The sequence below is a fragment of the Mastigoproctus giganteus genome, chromosome 4 (assembly GCF_048544385.1).
Source record: "Mastigoproctus giganteus isolate SK-2022 chromosome 4, ASM4854438v1, whole genome shotgun sequence".
Taxonomy (NCBI): Eukaryota; Metazoa; Arthropoda; class Arachnida; order Uropygi; family Thelyphonidae; genus Mastigoproctus; species Mastigoproctus giganteus.
The window spans coordinates 24,496,553-24,519,242 of NC_143578.1; the positions used below are offsets into that span (position 1 = coordinate 24,496,553).

At 39.3% G+C, this 22,690-nt stretch overlaps 1 long non-coding RNA gene across 1 annotated transcript in view; it reads right to left on the reverse strand.

The window, feature by feature from the left end:
* LOC150086476 (uncharacterized) overlaps positions 1-22,690 on the reverse strand; it is a 130,245-nt gene that overhangs the window by 83,625 nt on the left and 23,930 nt on the right. Inside the window, exon 2 of the long non-coding RNA XR_016546853.1 lies at positions 5,631-6,148. This is a non-coding gene — a long non-coding RNA (uncharacterized LOC150086476). The remainder of the gene's footprint in view (positions 1-5,630; positions 6,149-22,690) is intronic.

Sequence of the window (22,690 nt, forward strand, 5' to 3'; positions counted from 1 at the left end):
AGATCGCTTGGAGCCCCACGTGCTCACAACTGTCAATGCCTGATGGCGATCTGTACCGAGCTCCGTTGCCTGGTACCTTTACTCCCTTTCCCCTGGTGGGGAGGAGGAGACAGTTTTGTCTCCTCTCCACCCCTGCCAACCCTGATTCTTCTCCTGGTGGGGCTTGGGCCTGCCTCACTGAAAATCCTGGGGTCACCTTCTCTATCGTCTTTCCATTCTGTCTTTTCCCCCCAGCCTTCAGTCTCCCCCCTACTCTGCCTAATACGCCAGCGTATAACCCCACACAAACTGCAAAAACTTAACTTCGTCCAAATTAAACTGCATACACCCCAATTAGCTTTTCTAATTCCAGCGCTCACCCCTACCGAGTCTTTTTTTTTTTTTTTTTCTTTTAGGCCCTAGTCACTGAAATCTCAGGAAACTAGGTGGCAGGGCCTGCCAGAGTAAAACTTCATTCTGTGTACCTGGTCTGCCTCCACGAGGCCAAGTGTGGACAACGTTGGGCCTCAGTAGGTGTCCAGCGATTAAACGGCCAGATGAACAACGATACAAAACTTTTAAATCTCTGGCCTTCCCAGTGAACTGGTATACCTACAATGAAAGCAACGCGGAGATGGGGGAAACCCCCTGGTGCCGTTAGACATCAATACACTTTACACTGTGTGACAGCTGACATTGCAATACAATATGGGGAATGCAAGAACAATTTCCCAAATGACGATGCGCCGCACACTCAGGGGTATTGGGTTCCAGAGCAGACAACCCAAGAGACACCCTCTCCTCACTGCTGATCATCATCGACGGCGAATGCTATGGTGTCAACAACACACTGGAGGACTGGAGAAGAGCGGGCTGTTCGGATGAGTATAAGTTCATGGTGCAACACGCCGACGGATGCCCTCGTGTGTGGCGCAAGCAACATTAGTCCATGGACCCATCGTGCATGGTGCTCACTATATAGACAGGTGGCGGCAGTTGCTTAATATGGGACACGTTTTGCTTCTAAGAACTAGAACCCTTGGTGCGTATGGACCAATATTTCACTGGTGAGGCATACTGCAGCTCTTAAGAGAACATGCTCGCCCCGGACAGAAAAGAATCTTCCAAGATAAAATGTTCCTTGTTATAGGGCCGAGTGGTTCGACACAGGATGATATCACCCACCTTGATTTCCACCCCCCAAATTCTCCTGACCTCAATCCAATTGTGGGATGTTTTGGAACGGGAAGCGAGACGTATGGACATGCAACCGTCATCTATTCCGACACTGCAGAAGGTCTTGCAAGCAGCATGGCTGCAGATTCCTACTGACATCTTCAGACAGTGGAGTCAATGCCTAAGCGAATAGCGGCGGTTATCCGCGCGAACGGTGGCCCAACACGGCATTAGGTAGGTAGTCAAATTTCAGTGATCACTGAAGGTATGGGTTCCACAGCATTAAAGGCATTTCCTAGGGAATAAAGAATGCAATTCCAACTGAAATTTTAGGTATTACCTGCGATCTAACAGTCCATATTAAAAAGAGAAACACGCCGCATCTGGAACGAACTACTAAAATCTGGCAAACTGTTGGGATACTTGTGTTACAATACAAGTTACACGCTCATTTATCTGCTGGTTATCTCCAAATCTAACCACCTACCTCTTAACAGGATACCGATCCACAAACTGTAAGTTACTCCAATTAGGCCTTATCAACACTAATTTAAGCTCGTGTGGAGAAGAAGAATAAAGATGGTCTCGTATATTGTATTAATGCAACAATCATACTGATTCAAGAAATAGTTTACGGAATTTGGCGATAGATTATTCTAAAGGTAATGAATCAGTTTTTATTGCAAACGCTGCACCTTTTCCAGCCATACAACAATTCTCTACTAAAGTTATCAACAAAAGGAAATTACTGCTGCCCGGAACTTCTACAAAAACGTTGTAGAACGTTTTTGTTGTAGAAGTGGGTACGGGATTTCGCCGACTAGGGAAGACAACGATTGAATTGCATGGTCCACCACGTTTCACGCTTAGTTGTGGCCCACCTCCCCGTGGTGTAGACGGACACTGGGCAGGCTTTCCAGGTGATCGACTTCGTGGTGACAAAGTGGCCAGAAACAACTAAACGGCACACTCACACTTCACAAACATAACATTACACATATTTCTGGCCATTTTACAGATTTCTGTATAATCACAGCATACAACCGCGGCGTTGAACAAGCGTTCCGGAGCAGCTGCACATAGGATGCATATGTGCGTGCGTTCTCTGGTCGATCTGCCTGTTTTCTGGACGAAAACCCGAGTTTTCGGAGGTAAAAAAAAACTTTGTTATCCAAGGCTGAGACCGACTAATTCAGCTACCGAGCGAAAAAAAAAAAAAAAAAAAGCCGAAGGCCCATAAAAGTTCCTCGCATCATTGACGGGATTTGAATCCGGGGCTTTTCCACTCAGTGTAAAGAGGATGGTGGATTATAAGCATTATGTTACCCGCGAGGACTCTCGCTTCTGTAAGGAAATTCAAGGCTGTTTGCATCTCCAATTTCCAGGCGTTAAGGAGCAAGTCCGATTCTTTGGCCAGCTTGCTAATCGGATCTCACACAATTGGACTTCTTTTTGTGGGGTTATTGTTAAGGACCAAATATACGTCCTCGTTTTGCTTTGGACTTCAGGGGATAAAATCACTGCAGCGATCGACACCGTTACTCCAGATATGTCACAGAGCGTCTGGCAAGAGGTCGATTACTGCTGGGATTTATGCTATGATTCCCTTAGATTTAGATATGGTTCCCTTACGTCATCGACGTAAGGGAGTCATATCTAAATATTGTAGCTGTTACTTCCTCTGCAACTTTGGGGTTGTACTATTTCTGTCCTAGTTCAATGTTTCTTCCATGTAAATATAATGAACAGCTATGAGGTAGCAAATGTGGGGAGCTGTCTTTGATTTATTTCATATTTATGATTAAAATAAGGTAAGGAAGTAATGCAAAGGTGACTCAAACATCTAGTATGACAATGTTCCATACTTGAAAAATAAAGGATGGAGCATAGTCGACAATTGTTGCAATCAGTTTGTCAACTAACTGCATATACAGAATAGAGTGTTCTCAGTTTCATATATCCGAACTCGTTGCTCAAAGACATTCAGACAAGGCTGAATTTACTGAGGTACAATGGCATGGTTGCTCCAGGAGAAAATGAGCACCCCCCTGGAACAAACGCAATTATTGTTGGTCCAGGATTTCCACGCGACTTTATTTTTAGGGCTTGAATATATGCGCCAGCTACTTAAATCATTCATTGTCAATACATTATGTAAATCCAAAAGCTTATCATGCAAGGAATTATACTTTTAGTAATGCCAATTCTTATACCATGTGAATATTAAGATAGTTTATTCAGTTACTAACTAAAAACTCCTATACATTAAGATGACGGGAACCTTGCCCGTACCATCATCAGACCATATATTGGCTGTTGTGAGCCCCTACTTGCCGAGTGTCTCGATCCCTAGAGAATGCCCTGTAGGGACCAAGACACTCGGCAAGCAGGGGACTGACAACAGCCAATATATGGTCTGATGATGGGTATCGGCAAGGTTCTCGAAATGTCACCTTAACGTATAGGCCCTCGTGGCAGCACAGTTGGTAGAATCGCCGTCCTCCCCACACCGTTTGGAAAAGACCTGAGTTCGAGTACCGTCGATGACGTGAGGAATTTTTATAGGCCTTTTTCACAACGTGGCTGAGTTAGTCGATTTCAGGCGAGGGTAGCATGGTTTTTCCTCCCGGAAACTCGGGGTTTTCATCCAGCAAAACAGAAAATCGATCTCAGAACACACGCAATTTACAGACAATATACACGGAGCAATATGGCCTTAATCGCTGATGCTGCTAAAAACCCTACTACTACTACTACTTAATGTATAGGAATTTAGTTATTAACTGAATAAATAAAAACTATCTTAATATTCACTCTGTATAAGGGTAATCATTACTAAAAGTATAATTCTATGGAAAATCACCACGTAACGTCCCTCTTAACTACATTATTATGGAAGCATTTTATTTCAGCAAGGAAAGAAAAACCATGAAAACAGCAGACAGATGAAAAAAAAACCATCGGAGTTTCAAGAATCATAAGAAATTTTGGGTAACACACACTTGAATCGAAATTTCTTTCTTTAGTGTTATCAACTGAATGAGTCTCCGTAGCTTGGAATTCGAATCTGAAAGATGACTGAGGAACGTTTTTAGTACTTTGTCCTCTACTATGTTATTCGTACTACAGTTGGTAACAATTTTCTGCTGAGAAATTCCAGTTTTGTTTTTTTTTCCCCAGCAAAAAGACAAACCAAAGAAAAAAAAAAAAAAAGGAAGAAAAAAAAAATTCTCCTATCCTGAGCATCCGAATCTGCATCCTTTAATTTTTTTCTGCAGTGATAACATTATGAGCGACTCAGATCGAGAGAAAAATTCAGTTTATTAAATATAACAGAAAAGCAGTTTAATATAATTTCCTTAATTTCTATTTTTTAAAAAATATCTCTTCAACCAGATAACAGTTTAAATAGAATAAAAATAATAAAGACACAACAGAACACACTTCATTCAAGCCTTCATTTCCTTGGTGAAAAAAATTACTCAAATTATTCATCAATGAAATGATGAGGAATTAAATTACACAGTGAATTAGTATCTAAAGTTATATTGTGCTGTACGTATATGTCAGTAAAACAGGTTATGGACAAATTTGCATGTTGTGCCGGCTGAAAAACCCAAAAATAACTCATTGAAGAAAATTCATTTGACTCCAAATCGGCTAACTACATTCCTGAATAAAGAGATTTAAAAATTCCTCATGTCTCGAATTTGCGGAATTGATTTTTTAAAACAAGCACTTAGTTCCCTCGGAAAATCTGAATAATCCAAAGTTCGATGCAGTTTAATACACAATTGTATCATTCGATAAATCCATCACCATCCATATTTCAACCCACGCACAGATAAACCTAATTTATATTTTACTACAGCGCCATATAGCGTACAATAAATGCAATTCCGAAATTATTTTAATTTACAAAATTACAGTAAAAGCAGAGGAAGTTCTCTAAGTTTAACTACTTATGAAAATTAAATGAAACAAGCACGTTTACACACAAACATAAAAGGTAGCTAAGAAATTATTTAAAACGAAAATAAAATCGTATTTAATGAAAATCGAGTAACTTTAATGACGCTATCTTCCACTTCGATATTAAACTTTAATTTCGAATATTGTTAATTAACAGACTGAAGTAGTTACATTTTTAGCCACTAGAGGCACGCCGCTGCTTGGATCTAAATTATTAATTTATGTATTTCTGCTAAATGGCTTGAACAACTGGAATTAACTGACGTGGAGATAGAGTGATTGTTTATATCATTCGAATGAGATGGAAATGTGATAAAAAATACCTTAAGGCAAAGAAACTAGCGCATTAATTTGCAAACCAACTTAGATATGCTTTTTAAAGATATCTTCAAAACACAAACAAAAATTAGAGATGGAGTTATTAAGTACTTTAAAAGCAAACTACACAATAAGTTTAGTCCTAATGGATTAAAAAATGTGTGCTGCATCCTAAAGAAACTCACCTGACGTAGTCATTCTTGCAGAGAATCATACCGCCTTTTGTGAAACACGAACTACCCAGGTCTGCCAGAGTGGCCTGACAACACGAACACTTGAGACACCTGTTATGCCAGTATCGGTCCAAGGCGTGCAGAAGAAAACGATCTAAGATCTTCACTCCGCATCCCGCACAGCTTCGAACTCCAGTAGTAGGAAATGGGATTGGGGGGTGCTGCGAAGGTTGCTGATGAGATTGAAGGGAGCCGATGCTGCCGTGGTGATTCATGATTCCGACCATCTCGACTCCCTGGTCTCCGTGATTGAGCGTGGGTTGGCCCGTGTGGTTCATGGCGACCCCTAACAAGGGCAGCTCATTTCAACACTCCTGGATCTGTAGACCGACAGACTAGGCCGAGTAACATCGCAGAATAGAGTGGGGAAAAGTCTAAGCACGTAGAAGACAATTTAGGATGAAGTTCTCGCCATGGCCACCAGGTGGGTGTTGTGTCGCTGGTCTTCTATCAATAGAATTTTCCAAGTTCTGAAATAAACAGGGGGATATTTCATTTTTTAGACAACATGACATTTATATATATATTTGATTGTTTTTATTTTAATATAAACCTTTTGATGTATATTGCATTATAATGATAACAGTGGGCACTAAGTATGCACGTGAATTTTAAGTAAGATGATTTTTTAACTTTCTTAAGCTGGACATCTATTTTATTATTTATTATTTATTTTTTCTCAGGCTTTGGTATGCTAATCATAACAAAGAAGTACATTTAACAGATTATTACACGATGAACAAAAGATTGCAAAAATTCTATACGGATAATTTGAGTAACCACGTAAATACGATGAAAACAAATAAGACTATTAAAAGTTTCATGCTTAGATAAAGTATAAACTTTAATGATTGCTTAACCTTTTTCTCATTTTAAGCTTTTCTTGTGCAATCTTGTGTAATTCATGGAGAAGGCAGTTTTTTTTTCTGTTTTTTTTCATGAAACCCCAAACCCCAAACACGAAAGGTATTAGAATCTATGGTACCGTGCATGGGTTGAAGGTTGAGAAGATGAAAGAAGATACTTATTGACATTACACTTGAACATCTGTAGATTGTAATTTTCAGTAAATACGTATGAAGGAAGATTGTTCCAGAAAACGGAAGTTGAAGGAATAAACAAGGAAGAAGAAAAGTTGGTTCTGTGAGTTTTGAGTTGGAAAAAGAATGGAGAGAAAGCGGGAAATAGAGAAGTCAATTCAGAACAGTGCCCATGGAAGTATCTATAGAAAAGGCATACAGGAGAAACTGAACGTCTATGAGACAAGAGCTGGAGAGACTTTGTTAGATATGGGTCATTAATTAACTGAACTGCCCTCTTTTGACTGGAGTGGAGAAGCCTGAGAGGTTATGGGGACACTGCCCCAATTTGGGAACAGTATTCTATGGTTGGGCGGATTTGAGATTTGTGCAGAGTAACTGTGTGAAAGAAAAGTAACGCCGAGAGCGAAAGAGAAAACCCAGTTTTTTGGATGCAGAGAAAGCATTATGTGCTTAAGCCAGGAGAGGTTAGAAGTCAGGGTAACCCCTAAGAGTAATAGTTAATCTTATTTGGAAATCTGAGTGTCGTAGAAGATAAGCATGGAAGCAGAAGAAGCCTTTTTTGCGAGATATAAGACAGGAATGAGTTTTAGAATGATTGAAATTAACTAACTTATCTTTGTTCCACTGGAGAATTACCTGCAGATTAGCATTTCATATGGAGCTGTGCCACTGCAGGAAAAAAAAATATCTCACACCACAACACCATTTAAAAAACTATTACAATGCTAAGAAATGGAAGGTCAACGATAGCTTACTGATTTTGAAAAGGGACTGTTCACTGGCTGATACCAAGTGTACAGTTTGTGAGACAGATGTCCAAAATATTCAACAATCCTTAGTCTACAGCAGAAGACGTTATTTTAAAGTTAGGAAAACTCGTGGATAAAGTTATCCATCCTTTGCAGCGTTAAGCAGGGACTCAAGGACCCTTGCTATAAATCTACTCGATATACTAGTCATGTCATTTTTCAACCATTTCTTTGATACAAGTCACTGCACTGCACGCGAAGACCATTTCTGTGATATTGAAGTTACGAAGTTTAAGACTACTGTTGTTAAAAACTATTCCGCTTTCGACAAAACTCTAAGAACATTTTTAATTCCTTTCGTTATTAGGATCCCACTGTAGAATTAATTAATCCTGTAAAATATTTCTAATGTTTTTTGTAGGGTTTTAGGCATCTGCGAATTAGGTCATATTGCGCCGCTTTATATATTCTGTATAAATGTATATGCTCACAGGCTGATTTGCGTGTTGAAATACGTGATATACGTATTTCAACATGCAGTTTGAAGTATCACGTATTTCACTTGAAATACGTGATACTTCAAATGAGATATAGGTATGTTGAGGGTCTAACGGCTCCGGGGATTTCTCCCATCTCCGCGTATGTTCTATGTATCGAGTGACAGTACCCTGTCTATGCCAGGGGTTAAAAATAAAGTATGGGTTAAATGTGGTATGTAGTTTGTTGTGCCCATTGTTCATCCGGCCTGTTGGCCAACGGGCCCCCCAGTGGGACCCGGCGTTACCATACCTAGCGACGGGGACGCCGGCCGGGTGTACCAAGAGACAAGGTGATGTGTAATAGAGCCACAGAAAAGGTTCGACAGGCAAAGGCAGTTTATGAGAAATCACTAGCAAACAGAGCAAAGAGGGGGGATAAAGAATTCTTCACATATATAAATGCCAAGAAGAGCAGGACAAACCAGATCGGACCTTTACGTAAGGGAAAGGGGATAGTAATAAATACACCAGCTGCCGTTGCAGATGAACTCAGTTATTTTGCATCGATATTTACAAATGAAAAGCCTTTTGTGGCAATGGGAAATTGTGGGAGCGAAGTTAAAAAATATGTAATTAATGATATTGAAATTTCGCAAGATTATTTAATGAAAAAACTTTCAAGCCTACAGACTAGTAAGGCTCCTGGAGTTGATGGAATATACCCTATAATCTTGAGAGAGGCGGCAAGCGAGTGCATTGAACCACTGAGGCTGGTTATGCGAGCATCACTAGACTCTGGGGAGATTCCCTTGGATTGGAAAAGTGCAAATGTATCTCCCATACATAAGGGTGGCTCTAAAAGTGAAGTGGGAAATTATCGACCTGTCAGTCTGACTTCAGTAGTAGGGAAAATCATGGAGGCATTGATCAAGGGTGGAATTCAGGATCATTTGGATCAAATTGAAATTCTCAAGGATACTCAGCATGGTTTTGTAAAGGGAAAATCATGTTTAACAAATCTGGTTCGCTATTTCGAAAGGGTCACTCACGAGCTGGATTTAGGGAATAATTTCGACATTGTTTATTTAGATTTCAGCAAAGCTTTTGACTCAGTCCCACATGAGCGGTTGCTTTATAAGCTGGAACAGGTTGGAATCACTGGGAAAATCCTTAGATGGATAGAAGGATGGCTTCAGGACATGAGGCAGAGGGTTGTGATAAATGGCTATTCCTCAGATTGGGTTGATGTAAAAAGTGGGGTTCCCCAAGGATCAGTATTAGGACCACTGTTGTTTTTAATTTTCATAAACGACATTGATGAAGGGATAGAGGGCGTGATGTCTAAATTTGCAGATGATGTTAAAATTGGTAGAGTGGTTAATGATCACTGTCAAGCTGAGCTTCTTCAGCGAGACCTAGATAGACTTCAGGAATGGTCAGAAAAATGGCAGCTGTGCTTTAATCCAACAAAGTGTAAGGTATTACACCTGGGAAACAGTAATCCCAAAATAACTTATTCACTTGGTGGAGTTCAACTAAACCCAGTACTGGAGGAAAGGGACTTGGGTGTTACGATACGGTCAGACATGAAATTCTCTGAGCATTGTAAACAGGTTGCAAGGAAGGCCCATGGTGTCCTGTCGATGATCTATCGAACTTTTGCAAGTAGAGATAGGGACGTGATAATCCCATTATATAAGGCCTATGTTAGACCACACTTGGAATACTGTGTTCAAGTATGGAGACCGCACCTAAAGAAAGACATCGAGCTTCTTGAAAGGGTGCAAAGAAGGGTAACTCGCCTGGTGAGATCGGCAAAAGGGCGTCCGTATGAAGAAAGACTTCGAATATGTGGGTTGCAGAGTTTGGAAACTAGACACCTTAGAGGAGATTTGATTGAGGTGTTTAAGGCTCTGAGAGGCATCAGTAAAATGAATGAGGACAAAATTTTCAAGATTATAAATGATGCTAGAACTAGGGGACATAAATTCAAGTTACGCGGGGAAATGTTTAGATTGGACTGCAGGAAGTTTTATTTTAGCCAGCGAGTTATAAATTACTGGAATAAGTTGCCTTCATGGGTGGTAGAGGCCGACAGTTTGGGGAAATTCAAAGGTCATCTGGATAGTACTTTCGGGTAAGGGAAGCGCATAGGATGATAGGATTAATTTCCTTTTTATTTAATTTTTAATTTCATTTTATTATTTTTATTTATTTATTAATTATTATTATTTATTTAATTTTTGTTTTTATCATTGTTTTGTTCGGATTTTTTTTTTTTTTTTTTTTTGGCTGGTGCAGCATAAGCCATAGGCTTTCTTGCACCATACGGCCGTTACTAATACTAATACTAATACTAATTATACTCTGACAGGTCCTGCCACTTACTTTCCTGGGATTTCGGTGACTAGGACCTAAAATAAAGGTTGGAGTTATCGCTGTTGATTTAAGTAAAATTGCATTTAGAAAGCGCTGCGTGGGGTTTTACGCTGAAAGAACTATTTCTAGAGAGCCTAAAAAGGTCTGGCAAAATTTGATGTGATTTAAATTTGGACATGTGGGGGCAGTCGCTATACAAGAGAAAGTGATGGGAGGGAGGGTGAAGACGGGGGGATGAAATAGAAAGAAGAGGGGTCGGATAGGAAGGTGACACCCCATTTTCAGTGGGGCATGCCCATGCCCCACGACAGTGAAAATATGGGGAGGCGAGGAGAGGAGAAGAGCAAATACCTCCCTCCCCCTCCCGGAAAAAAAAAAAAAAAAGCCGCACAAGGGAGTGCAGTTTTGGGTCACCAGTAGGCCATCCAAATCACCCTAAAGTCTTGTCTTTCTGTGGTATGGTGAGTTTTTTTACTTGTTTGACCTGCATTCTTTCTAGTCGGGTTGCCTTTGGTGTATTTCTATCATTGTTTTCCTTCTAGAAAATAGACCTGGCAATTTTGACTGAGTGCCTTGTAGTCCTCTTGAGTGTCTAACAGTCTGGGTTCTTGGTTGTCTGGGATATATTGGATTGCCGTTATTAGGCATAGTCGTAGGTCGTCATACAAATCGCACTCAAACATTAAGTGTCTCCAGGACTCCTTCAAATGAGGTAGTCACGATATTCTTGATCATGCAGCACTTCACTAACAAAAAGCCTTAGAGGTCGGAAACGAATTAATAATAAAATTAATCACACGCCGACCAATATTGGTTGGCGTGTAATTAATTTTATTATAGCATTTCCTCAAAGAGATAACAAGCAAAATGATTAGTAGAGAGAGCGAGATATTGCAGTCGGCTGGAAATTTTCCCTGATTATGTACACAAAAGAGTCCAATATGCTTGTATAAGCATATAGCAACTGCCTTGCTGGAAAAAAAGGAGATGGTAATATCAAGTACTTAACCAATAGCAATGTAACTTAAGTGTACTTTAAATATAAAAAAAAAATCAGCAAAACAAATGAACATAACGCTTTCTTCCATCGACTGTCACTGTTTCAAGGTTACAGAATACAGTCTAGTCTTTTTAAATAGGTATGACTTGAGAGCAGAAACAAAATAATATTGTGATGATAAAGGATAGCTTACAGAAACAATAAATCCGGAAAAATTTGTCCAAATTACTTTTACCAACAGAAAGAAAAACAATAATCATAAAATGTAGGTCCCAGAACATGCTGTCCAATACAGCATGCTCTGTGACTTGATGAGAACACTCTTATCATGATGTGCAGGTAGATATTTATGTGGTTGGTTAATCTCGTTGGAAAATGTTGTCTGGTTGAGTGTAAGGATGACATAAACAACGTTGAGTAATCACATTGCCCTCATTAATGACTAGACCTGTGGCTGTTTGTAGGTAGTATTCTCCCATGTCCCACACGTTTGCTATATTGTTCACAGAATGGCTCGTCGCTAGCTCCCAAAGAGATGCAAAAAACTTTTCACTGAAGACTAATGCACCGTCACTGATCTCGCCAATCGTGTTTTTTTCCCCCGGTACCACTACGAATGCTGACAACAGCAATAGCGTGAGAGAAATACAATGGACACCCGCTGCTCTGTAAACGGTAAAGTTTAGGGAAAGCACTTCCCTGAACTTTACCGTAAACAGAGGGGTGTCACAAGGTAGGTTCCTCTCTGCAATCGTCTTCGCAGCAGCAGCGTTAGATCCTTTCGTGTCTCAGCACAGCATATTTATCTCTTATACCGAATTATTTACATCTCATATCGCTTCCCGTGAAGCTGGCAGACTTCCTCAAATAAGCCTGGAACTGAATCCAGAATTATTTGCCCAAATTACTTTCGCCAACAGAAAGAAAAAGAATAATGTCATAATCGATATGAAAGACATACCCATTAAAAAGAGCAGAAAGTTATTAAGATTTAGGGTTCATCTGAAACGAAAAGAAATCTGCCACGAACTTTTTTCAACCTTACAGGTAAAAAAAACTGGAAGCTCTTTGGCGAGCTAAACAAGAATTCACCATCTAACCATCCCAAAAAAACTTACATATTGCGTGTTAAGATGTGTAACCCCGGTCGTCCATACGTCACACTGAAATAGTCGCCCGCACCAGTCCACAGTGAAGTATGCAGTACTCCAAGCTGAGGAACGCTTTCACCAGTCCAGCGTTCCTCAGCTTGGAGTACTGGGTACTTCGCTGGTTTAGGAGGATACTTGGTAAGCCATTCAAGGATCATACTTAAACTGCATTTGACTGGATTTTTTAGAAATTTACTCAGCACAAAGAAACACCTGAAAGCTGGCAAACTCCTCACATCTAGGATTGACTCTCCTGATGTTTGGATCATACTGACACACCTACATAGCCAACGTGGAATGCTAGGATCTCAGGAGGGTATCCTCTGCTCAAAACGTGACAAACTAAGCAGCACCGAAAGAATGGTCCCAACAATCTTTGTAAAAGAATCTCATTTTGGACTGTGAGAAAATGATAACGTTAGTCCTAATGGACTACAAAATTTATGTAGGAGCAAACTGGGGAAGGAATGCTATGAAATCGGAATTGAACGTAGCACAATTCTGGTGACTAAAAGAATTTATGTTGAAATTTTGGTAGCATCCGCATTGTTCTTGTCGATTAATGTTAAACCATATTTTCACGCCAAATATACCTTCATTTATATGAACAGATTTCGGCGGTCCGGGTTGTGGGTAAGGTCGGGTAGGCTATGATTGATCTTAAAAGCTTTCCAGGGACTAACGAAATATACGCTGAAAATGTGATATCGATTGATCTTTTTTCGTAATGTCTAAATATCCGATAACACTTCCATTACAAGTTAGGTAATGTACGCACTATGTTACCTTTCAGGTTCATTCTATTTTTTTCTTATATTAATTGAAATTTTTAAATCTTTTTCTGTGATTAACTGAAGTTTTTGAAAAGTAAACATAGTTATCTTCTTATCAATTCATTGTTAAGATTACAACTTTATAGACTACTTAATAAAAAAGTTTCGAGATCTTAAAACCTATAGTTTTATGTTCTCGAAACTTAGTCGTCCGTTTAATTACAACTGAATAATATTTATTACTCTTCTCCCATATACTTTTGTAGTCCGTGCACGCTTCGCGAGCACGGACTATCTAAAGATAACAATACTGCATTAAAACTACATTTAATCGATGAATTTCTATTTTTCCTTACAAGTCGTGTGGGGGAAAAAAAAAGAAATAATTGCCGGATTTCTATTTGGACAATTTTAATGGAATTAATAGGACAGCTCGATAAATCTTTCTATATGAACGAAATACTTACTGTATGAACCGAATACGAGGAACCAAATACGTATAAAATTTCATCTAGGAGCTGAGTTGTTACAAGTGGACAGACGGACGGATATGACGAAGACTTATGCATATATGCAAATACGCCTAAAAATCTGTGACAAAAGTAAATTGTCCTTTGCTGACGCATAGTAATGAGTATCTTCGTAAATGGCGTTGTGATTCATAACCCAAGAGCATTTAGTTTGCTATATACATAAAATCAGTGTGACTACTAAAAATCCAACTTGCTTCCCTAGAGCCTCTAGGGAAGCAAGTTGGTTTACTTGCAAGGCTCATACCAAAAATATCGTGCTGTTTTCGCAATTTCCAAACAGGAAACTTAAATCATTTTTCTACACACACACTCTCCCTTTGGTATATCTTGTCTGTATTGGGGTGTATTCTTCGGTAGCCTTGATGAACGAAAAACTAGAGTTTTCGGGAGAAAAAAAACCATGCTACTCTCACCTGAGTCCGATTAACTCAGTCACGCTGCGAAAAAGGCCTCAAAAATTCCAATGACGGTTTCGAACCCAGGTCTTTTCCACTGTTGTGGAGAGGACGGTGATTATACCAACTATTATCCACGAGGGATGAAAAACTAGGGCATTTCTTAAAGTAAATCAATATGAAAAAAACGGAATCCGAAGTGAAAATCTTTGAAACAATTATATTATAAAAAGGAGTCTTAATATTATAGGGGCTAGTTAAGAGGTCAGGAACGCCTCTATCCTGATTCTAGATACCTGTTTCAAATATCCCCAATCTTCAAACATTAAAAAGTCAAAACATAAGTCTACCTACGTAGAAAAATATTCTGCAAGCAAGTGCTTCAACACAAGTTGTTTAAAACCGGAAAAATTGACTTCTTTTTAGCGGTAAATCTTATAAACTGAAAACTACGGTATATCACAATTAACTGTACCACAATTTTGACTCTTACTGTTAATTACTCGTTCGCACGTGGGATTTGATTTCTAGATTACACCACCAGTTGTTTCAACCTTTGTTACTTTTTGATGCATTTTGTTGATTATTCGCGTGAAGCGATTGCGTTTATTCATGATCTCTGCAGCTTTGCATGGTCTAGTAATTAGCATTTCCTGTTGACTATGTGAATAAATAAATTACTGATTTCGCACGCCCAGACAGATGAGTTTATGACACAGATGCCACAGCCGTCCTGCAGATGACAATCAATATCTGCACACTGGCACCACGTGCTGACAGAAACTGCATCATCGTGCTCTGTTCTTTCTCGGAAAACTGCATGATTTGCACCAAATATGGTTGAAGCGGGCAGGAACGTTTAGACTCGAGAACTAAGTTTATCTTTTCTCCTATACACTACAATCCTTTCTATTACATGGTGTAAGTGACGTCTTTTAAGAATATGAGTAAAATGGATCAGGAATTCGACCGCTTGGAGTAACCCTCATATGTATTAGCTTCAGCTATGATTTTGGGAGCTTCAACGTACTCTGGGGAATAATTCTGTTGCCGCTACCCAGCCAGCTTGTGCCAGGAGGGAGTCTGAGTGTCGATGTATTCGACTGGGGAGAATGTACATATTATGCTTTGGGGAGTGGATGGGTATATTTTTCCACGTGTTTATGGCGTTCCTGAAAATTTGACCACTTTACAAGGAAAGTTCAAAAAAGATTTCTGCTCAACCATAAGTGGTTGTGATAGAAAATGTTTTTGTTTTTTGGTTTTTTATTCCTTGAAATCTCTATAGCAACCACACAAATTTTGGTTTCAATCTGACAATTCTTTTTTTTTTTTTTTTTTTAATTTGCAGCGCTGAATGAAGTGAAGTGTCACAATGGATAAAGTGGAATACAGATTCATTTCCTCTTTTTCCACTGCAAAACACCCAAAACAATCCACGAAGAAATGGTCGCTGTTTATGGAGAAAACTGCCCAGGTTACAGAGCTGGTGCACATTTGGTATAAACAAATCAAATGTGGAAGAACCTCAGTGTATGATGAAGAAATCACAGGACGCCCAGCCATTGCTGTCATCAGAAGAGAGGGTTGCAAAAATTGATGCATTAATCCTGGAATATCGCCGTATTAGCGTCAAATAACTAGCTGCAGAGCTCCAAATTAATGTAGGGTCTGTGGAGAACATTATCCATCAACAGCTGCATATGAGTAAAGTGTCTGTTACATGGGTTCCCAGACTTCTGACCCCTTTCCAGAAGAAGGAAAGGACTCAATGTGCACATGAAATGTTGACGATGTGCCAGAAAAAAAAACTGAAATACTGCCGTATCTTGCTTATTCTCCCGTCCTTGCACCCTCGAATTTCTTCCTCTTTCCTGCCCTGAAGTCCTTTCTTCGTAGAAAACACTTTGCTGATGGGTTGATGTAATAAATGGTGTTTGTTTCAACCTTTTATCTCAACTACTACTCGGTAAACACAAATTTTTGACCCCCCCCCCCCTTTCGTCTCGTGATATGACTGTCATTCTCAAAATTTGCAATAAATAATTATTACTTACTCACGAAATAAATAAAAATTATAGCCGACAAAACCGAACTTTTTCAAAATTTAACCAATTCACTTCATAAACATACACAGACTATATAAAGTAGACAGGCCAGGTTGATATCCTTTGCACGTTGTCTATACCAATCGTTTTACATGACAGTACGTCTGTAGTGGCAGCGTGGCTGTTTAGTGAAGTCGTGGTGTCTTTAACAAACACTATGGAACGTTTATGAAACATCGGCAACGATCGTGGATTGAAATCGCAGTCAAAGGGATGTAACGTCACGTAGTCTAAATGAAGCAGGTGTATCCGATTCATTTTAGTGTCCTACTGTTGCTTGATGAGTTGTCTCCATGACTCTGAGCCCTCGTGAGTAGCACAGTTGGTAAAATTGCCGTCCTTCCCACAACCGGTGGAAGAGACCTGAGTTCGAGTCCCGTCGATGACGTGAGGAATTTTTATGGACCTTTTTCACAACCTGGTTGAGTTAATCTGTCTCAGGCGAGGGTATAAGGGTTTTTTCCTCCCAGAAACTCGGGTTTTTTGTCCAGCAAACAGAAAATTGGCCCTCAAAACGCACGCAATTCAAACCCACAAACCAACCAACACGTTGCAATATGGCCGTAATTGCTGATGCCGCCAAAACTATAACAATCATGACTCTGACGATGACCTACATTCTTGTCGACGGCACTGTTGGTCAGCAAGTACAATTCCTTCTCTATTTGGCTGGACAGCAGTGGGTGTTGTGCCAACTTAAGGTTGTCCCAAGACACAAACCAACAGGAGAGCGTTGGAGAATGAGAAAAACTTGATGCCTTCTCGACTATCCATTTGTTGGTGTATACGTTGCCGCTAAAATGTGATGACTTTAATTAGGCAATGTAGACATTAATTACATTTTTCAGTTGAAGCCTGTGTACAGGCTGGGTCTATTACGCCAAGTAAAAAATCGCACATTATGAACATCTTTTCTTGTCATTAATACTTCAACGGACTTAGTCAAGTATACATTGATTAATGAATGCATACACTGACTATAATACTATAGTACGATAAACAGGGCCGATTCTTAAGAGTGAGAAACACTAGGCACAGTAAAGGAAAAGGGTCAAAAATTCCAAAAAAAAGGATGCAACACTCCTCAATCTAAGCAAAGACACCTCCACCTTGCTTGTTCTTTTCCCCCAACCTTAATTATCGCACCAGGGCCTTCTGAATTCTATGATTATATAGAAAATACAGATTATACGGGGAGTTTCACAAATTGTGAGCAGTACTTTCAGGATAGATTCAGGCCGGAAAACAATGAATTTTATACAAACATATGTCCGATTCTGAATGGATACAGAGCTGCGGCTGTTTGAATTTTAAAAAATGGGTATGGAGTTTTCGATGGTAAAAATAACAGCATAATAAATAAGAATATGCAGACACGTACCTAGTAAGATATTTATTTCCTCCTAGGTACATGTTTGCTTATCCTTTGTTTTATTTTTAATACTGATAATTCCATAACTTTTTTTTTTTATTCAAACAGTTCCATAACAGTTCAGAATCATGTCTGTATGAACGTTTCAGGTCCTGAATCGATCCTAAAAGTAAAGCCGATATGTTACTAGCTAATGTATATATTGGGTAACAATACCCAGTATATATATTAGCTAGCCAATACATGTTCATATTTCTACAATAAAACCATTCGTATGAAAAATACAGTACTACAAAACAAACATTACTTTTCTCTAGATTTAGTACAAAGAGATCTGTGCATTTATACAAGTATCTTCTCAGACTTTTCTTTCTTTGTAACAGACAAAGAAAATCGTCTATAACAGACATCTCATATCGGCTTTCTTTACAAAGTGGCCGAGTTATTCGGTCTCGGGCGCATGGTTTTATAATATGGAAACTCTGGTTGTTTGTCCAACAGACGAATAAACCGACCGAACAATGCACCCTAGTTAAGGCAAGGCAATTCAGACCATTAAGTACGCCTCACGGTATTAGTTGCTTTGGAGCTTAAAACAACCGATCGTATAAGCATATACCAATCATTAATCAATAATTTCTGTAGTAATATAGAATCAAAAAACTGTCGCCGGCCACTCTTTGAAGTTATTAAACTATGAATACCTTTCAATATTAAAAGGTATTCATGTGAGAAATAAAATTCAGCCTGCATAGACGGCGTGGTTTCATAAAGTTCGTGCTGAAGCGAATTGGTGCAGTTCTGAAGGCAAATGGAGAATTCTAATAGAACACTGGGATGGTCTTTCTATGTGGAAGCTGACGTTCCACTTCTTTTTATGGTGTCACAAGGCTCTTCTTTAGGTACTCTTCCGTTTAACCTGTATCTTAATAATTCTTTGTCCATATTCTAGTCTGCTAACATCCAATGGAAGCTGCCTGCAAATCTACGAAGTCACTGATTTGTCTTCTAATGGCACAGCCTTCAACAGTGTTTCAATTATCTGTCTGTGATTGAGTAAAAACAAACAATTTTATAAATCGTTTCAAATGTGAATTATGTCCTCGCCCTTATCACATGGTCAAACCATCATTTTCCAATTTAGTGGCAGTGCGTTAATTGAGAATACAAACTGTATCAAAGGCTTCAGTTATCATCTCTGAAATCTCTGAATTTGTGAGATGGAAACATGTATCACTTTCAGTCTTTGACTACTGGAACGTGATTTGGTCATTACTACATCTACCTCAAAACACCTGAGTACGAAGTATGCTAGAAAATTCGAGTGACTTTACAAATAAGTTAAAATTTAACTTATCAACTATTTGCTTCTGTCCAGTTCAAAGTAATTCCCTTGGACAACTTGGGATGCCAGGTTACGGTGTTGTTGCTTATTGATATAAATAATTCAAATGAAGAACCTCAGTGCATGATGAAGAAATCACAGGACGCCTAGAAACTGTTGTAACAGAAGTGGTGTCGAAGTATTATTCCAACCGCCTCATAAACTTATGTGCTGCTATATGAAAAAAAAAAAAAAAAAAAAAATGGGGAAAGATAGCAAAAGGTGTGCGCCTGCTCTACGATAATGCCCCCCGCAATTTCGGAAAATCGCTGAATTAGCGTCAAAGAACTAGCTATAGAGTTCCAAATTAGAAAACAGTTGCATGTGAGTAAAGTGTCTGTTAGTGTCTGTTCCCAGACTTCTGACCGCTTACCAGAAGAAGGAAAGGGCACAATACGCACATGAAAGTTGTTGATGTGCCAGAAAAAGCAAGAGGAGCTTTTTTTTTCATGCTAATTACCATGAATGAAACTTGGATCTATCACTATGATCCAGAAACTAAACTATGTCAAAACAACGGAAGCATGCAGAATCACCAACTCCAAAAAAGGCAAAGGTGCAACTAAGTGCTGGCAAGGCGATGCTGTCAGTTTTTTGGGGATCGCCATCGTGTAATACTAATATTACCTGTGATGTCGTATTATTCCAAGCGCCTCAAAGCTACGTGCTACTATAAAAGAAAAAAGACGTGGACAGCTGTCAAAGGGTAATGCGCCTGCTCCACGACAATATCCCCCCTCGCATTCCTGCAGTGAGGTGTTCCCACGAATGTGGCTTTGAAATATTTCCGCATCCTGCTAATTCCCCCCCCCCGACCTTGCACCCTCGGATTTCTTCCTCTTTCCTGCTCTGACGTCCTTTCTTCGTGGAAAACACTTTGCTTCTGATGATGAGGTGATTTCTGCTGTCGAGTCGTGGGTTAAAGGATAGTCAGAGAACTTTTTTTTATGAAAACAGTAAACACGAAAAGTATCAAAATCTACAATACTTAGTACCGTGCATGGGTTGAAGGAGATGGGGCGGGAGGAAAGGGATACCGGAAACTTTGCTCTGGAGACTAAACATGGGTTTCACCACTTCAAGCCCCCAATAAGCAAAGTGGTGGTATTGCACCAGTTGATGAGTCATCTGCCAGCTAAAACTTCTGAAAAAGTGGCCTGCGGAAGCGTACTAGTCAATTCCCGGAATTTACTAAAGTCCAGCACATTTTTTTTTTTTTTTTTTTTAATATTTCTCCGAGGGTAGTCGACCGTGCAAGGGCAGAGGAGAGAAACAGGTTGGCCGCAGACTTAAAAGAAATACGACAGATGTCGGATTTACTTCTTATGCTTCATTAAATTCTTTCGAAACCCCGATGTCCTTGTTTTATATATTCCTGGACTATATGTTATGTCTGAATTTTAGTTTTTAAGACGACTGAATTGCTCAAATCATATCGCAACATTTAACATCTCATTAAAAAAAAACAACATTACACAATTATAACACCCTTAATGGAGGCAGGATTCAAACCCACTACCTTTATTTCTTAGGCACGCATCCATCGGATCAATCAGGCATCACACGTTCACATTTTGTCTCTATGAAGATTCGACATTACAGCTACTGTGGAATCTAATTAAAATATACAAATGTGATTTCCCACATTACATTCTTTTCTAGAACTGATAACAAAAAAAGTTTCTTCCATACGTGGACAAAGTTGGCAGAGGTATACCTGCCTGGTTCAATCCAAATTTGCAGTCCACTTTCTTTATTTATATGTGTTTATTTATATGTGTCTTAAATGTGTGTTTGTGGGACAAGAGAGGAATGGGAACACGTCTTGTTTAATTACCAGGAGTATCAAGACCTGAGAGGAAAGTTAGTAAGTGAGGTACCTCATCGTTGACACTATGATGTGAGGCATGTCTCGTTGCAACGAAGAAAACCTTTTTAGCGTTCCAATCCTTTGCCTTAAAGGTTTTCGGAAGACTTGTACTTCTGCAACTGGAGCAGACCCAAGATGATTAGGCTAAAGAAAAATGACTGACATTGGTCTGATTACATTAAGAACTACGTTGGAGGTCAATAGTGCCTCCGTAGCCGAGTGGGCAGGAGCGGGAGTGCAGTAGCACACGCTCTTTGAGTAAATTTTCTATTTATACTCCGGCACGACAACCAAGTCAGTAGAGTTTACAATAAATCGTCAATACAAATATTTATCGTATTTAGTAGTCACGGGCTTGAACCCCGATCCACTCAAGGAACGCGTGCTATGCACTCTCGCTCCTGACCACTGGGCTACGTCAGGCCTAAACCGGGGTTCAAGCCCCTGACTGCTGAATACGGTCGATCTGCCAACCCGCACTGGACCAGCGTGGCAGATTATGGTCCATTTCCCTCAGCATGAATTGTTGAGGAGGCTTCCACCCTGCAGTGGGTTGATAATGGCTGCACTTTACTTTTTTTTAGTGGAGTATGTGTAAGATGGCCTCTAGCTATCAGAACTGAAGTCTTAATTGATTAGGGTCGGCATAGGACGTGCGGTATAGTTCCGATTAATGGGTTGCTCCTTGCTGGGTGGCTCCTTCTGCTGTTCAGTTCTGGACTGCCAAAATGTTCGGGTGGACTGCAGTTCTTATCTTTGCGAGAGTGAGCCGGATGGACCTCGGGCATTGTTCCATACTTTTGAATGGTTGCAGCTCATTTTCTGTATAATAGTGTAAATTGTAATAAATATTGTATGTACAATATTAATATACGGCGGGATGCCAGAATTTGGCAAGGCGCGCCTGATACAATAAATGAAAAAAAAAAAAAAAAAAAAAAAAATATATATATATATATATATATATATATATATATATATATACACACACACATATACACACACTTATTTTTATTTATTTAATTTATTTAGTGTTTTTTTTTTTTTTTTTTTTTTTTGCTACCAGCTAACCTGAACTTTTTCCGAGTATAGAATACGAATTATCCATGAATATTTAGGCAATGTTATTTTTAAAGAATCGGAATTTTCAAATATTAGTTTTGGCTATGTCCCGAGAATATCAGATTCATGAAATTCCACTGTACCTAATTTCGTATTTAAAAATAAATTCATTAAATTCTGGTTAATATTAAACTCAATTCGTGGTTGAGACTTTTCGACTGATATGTGATTTATATTTCTAGACACAAAACTCGAGGCCAATTAAAAACTATAAAAATACGATCAACAGCTAAGTCACAAATGAGCTATGTCTAAGAGGAAAATGTTGCACTATGAATCAAGGGGCAACAAAATGAATAGAAGCAATGAGACATCTTCATGAAAAGAGCGGCAGCATTTTTTTTGCTTGCAGCCGAAAGCTTAAAAAAGTCCCGTAGATCCCTGATAATGGCATTTTGCTACTATCAGATGATGGTACGAGAAGATGGTTCAAATGAAAACATCGAAACTTTAATATATAATTCGTTATTCAAACTGTGGTCCCTCATTTTTCAATATGTTCCTCTTGCAAACGATTAAGGTTATTTCAAACAGGCTTTGTTTTGAAGCACTATTATCACCTTCTTATTCTCCTGAATAGACTCCAAGTGACCATCCTCGTTTTTGACCATTCAAAGAGGCATTGAAGACTGGAAGAGGACGGTAGGAGCGGCT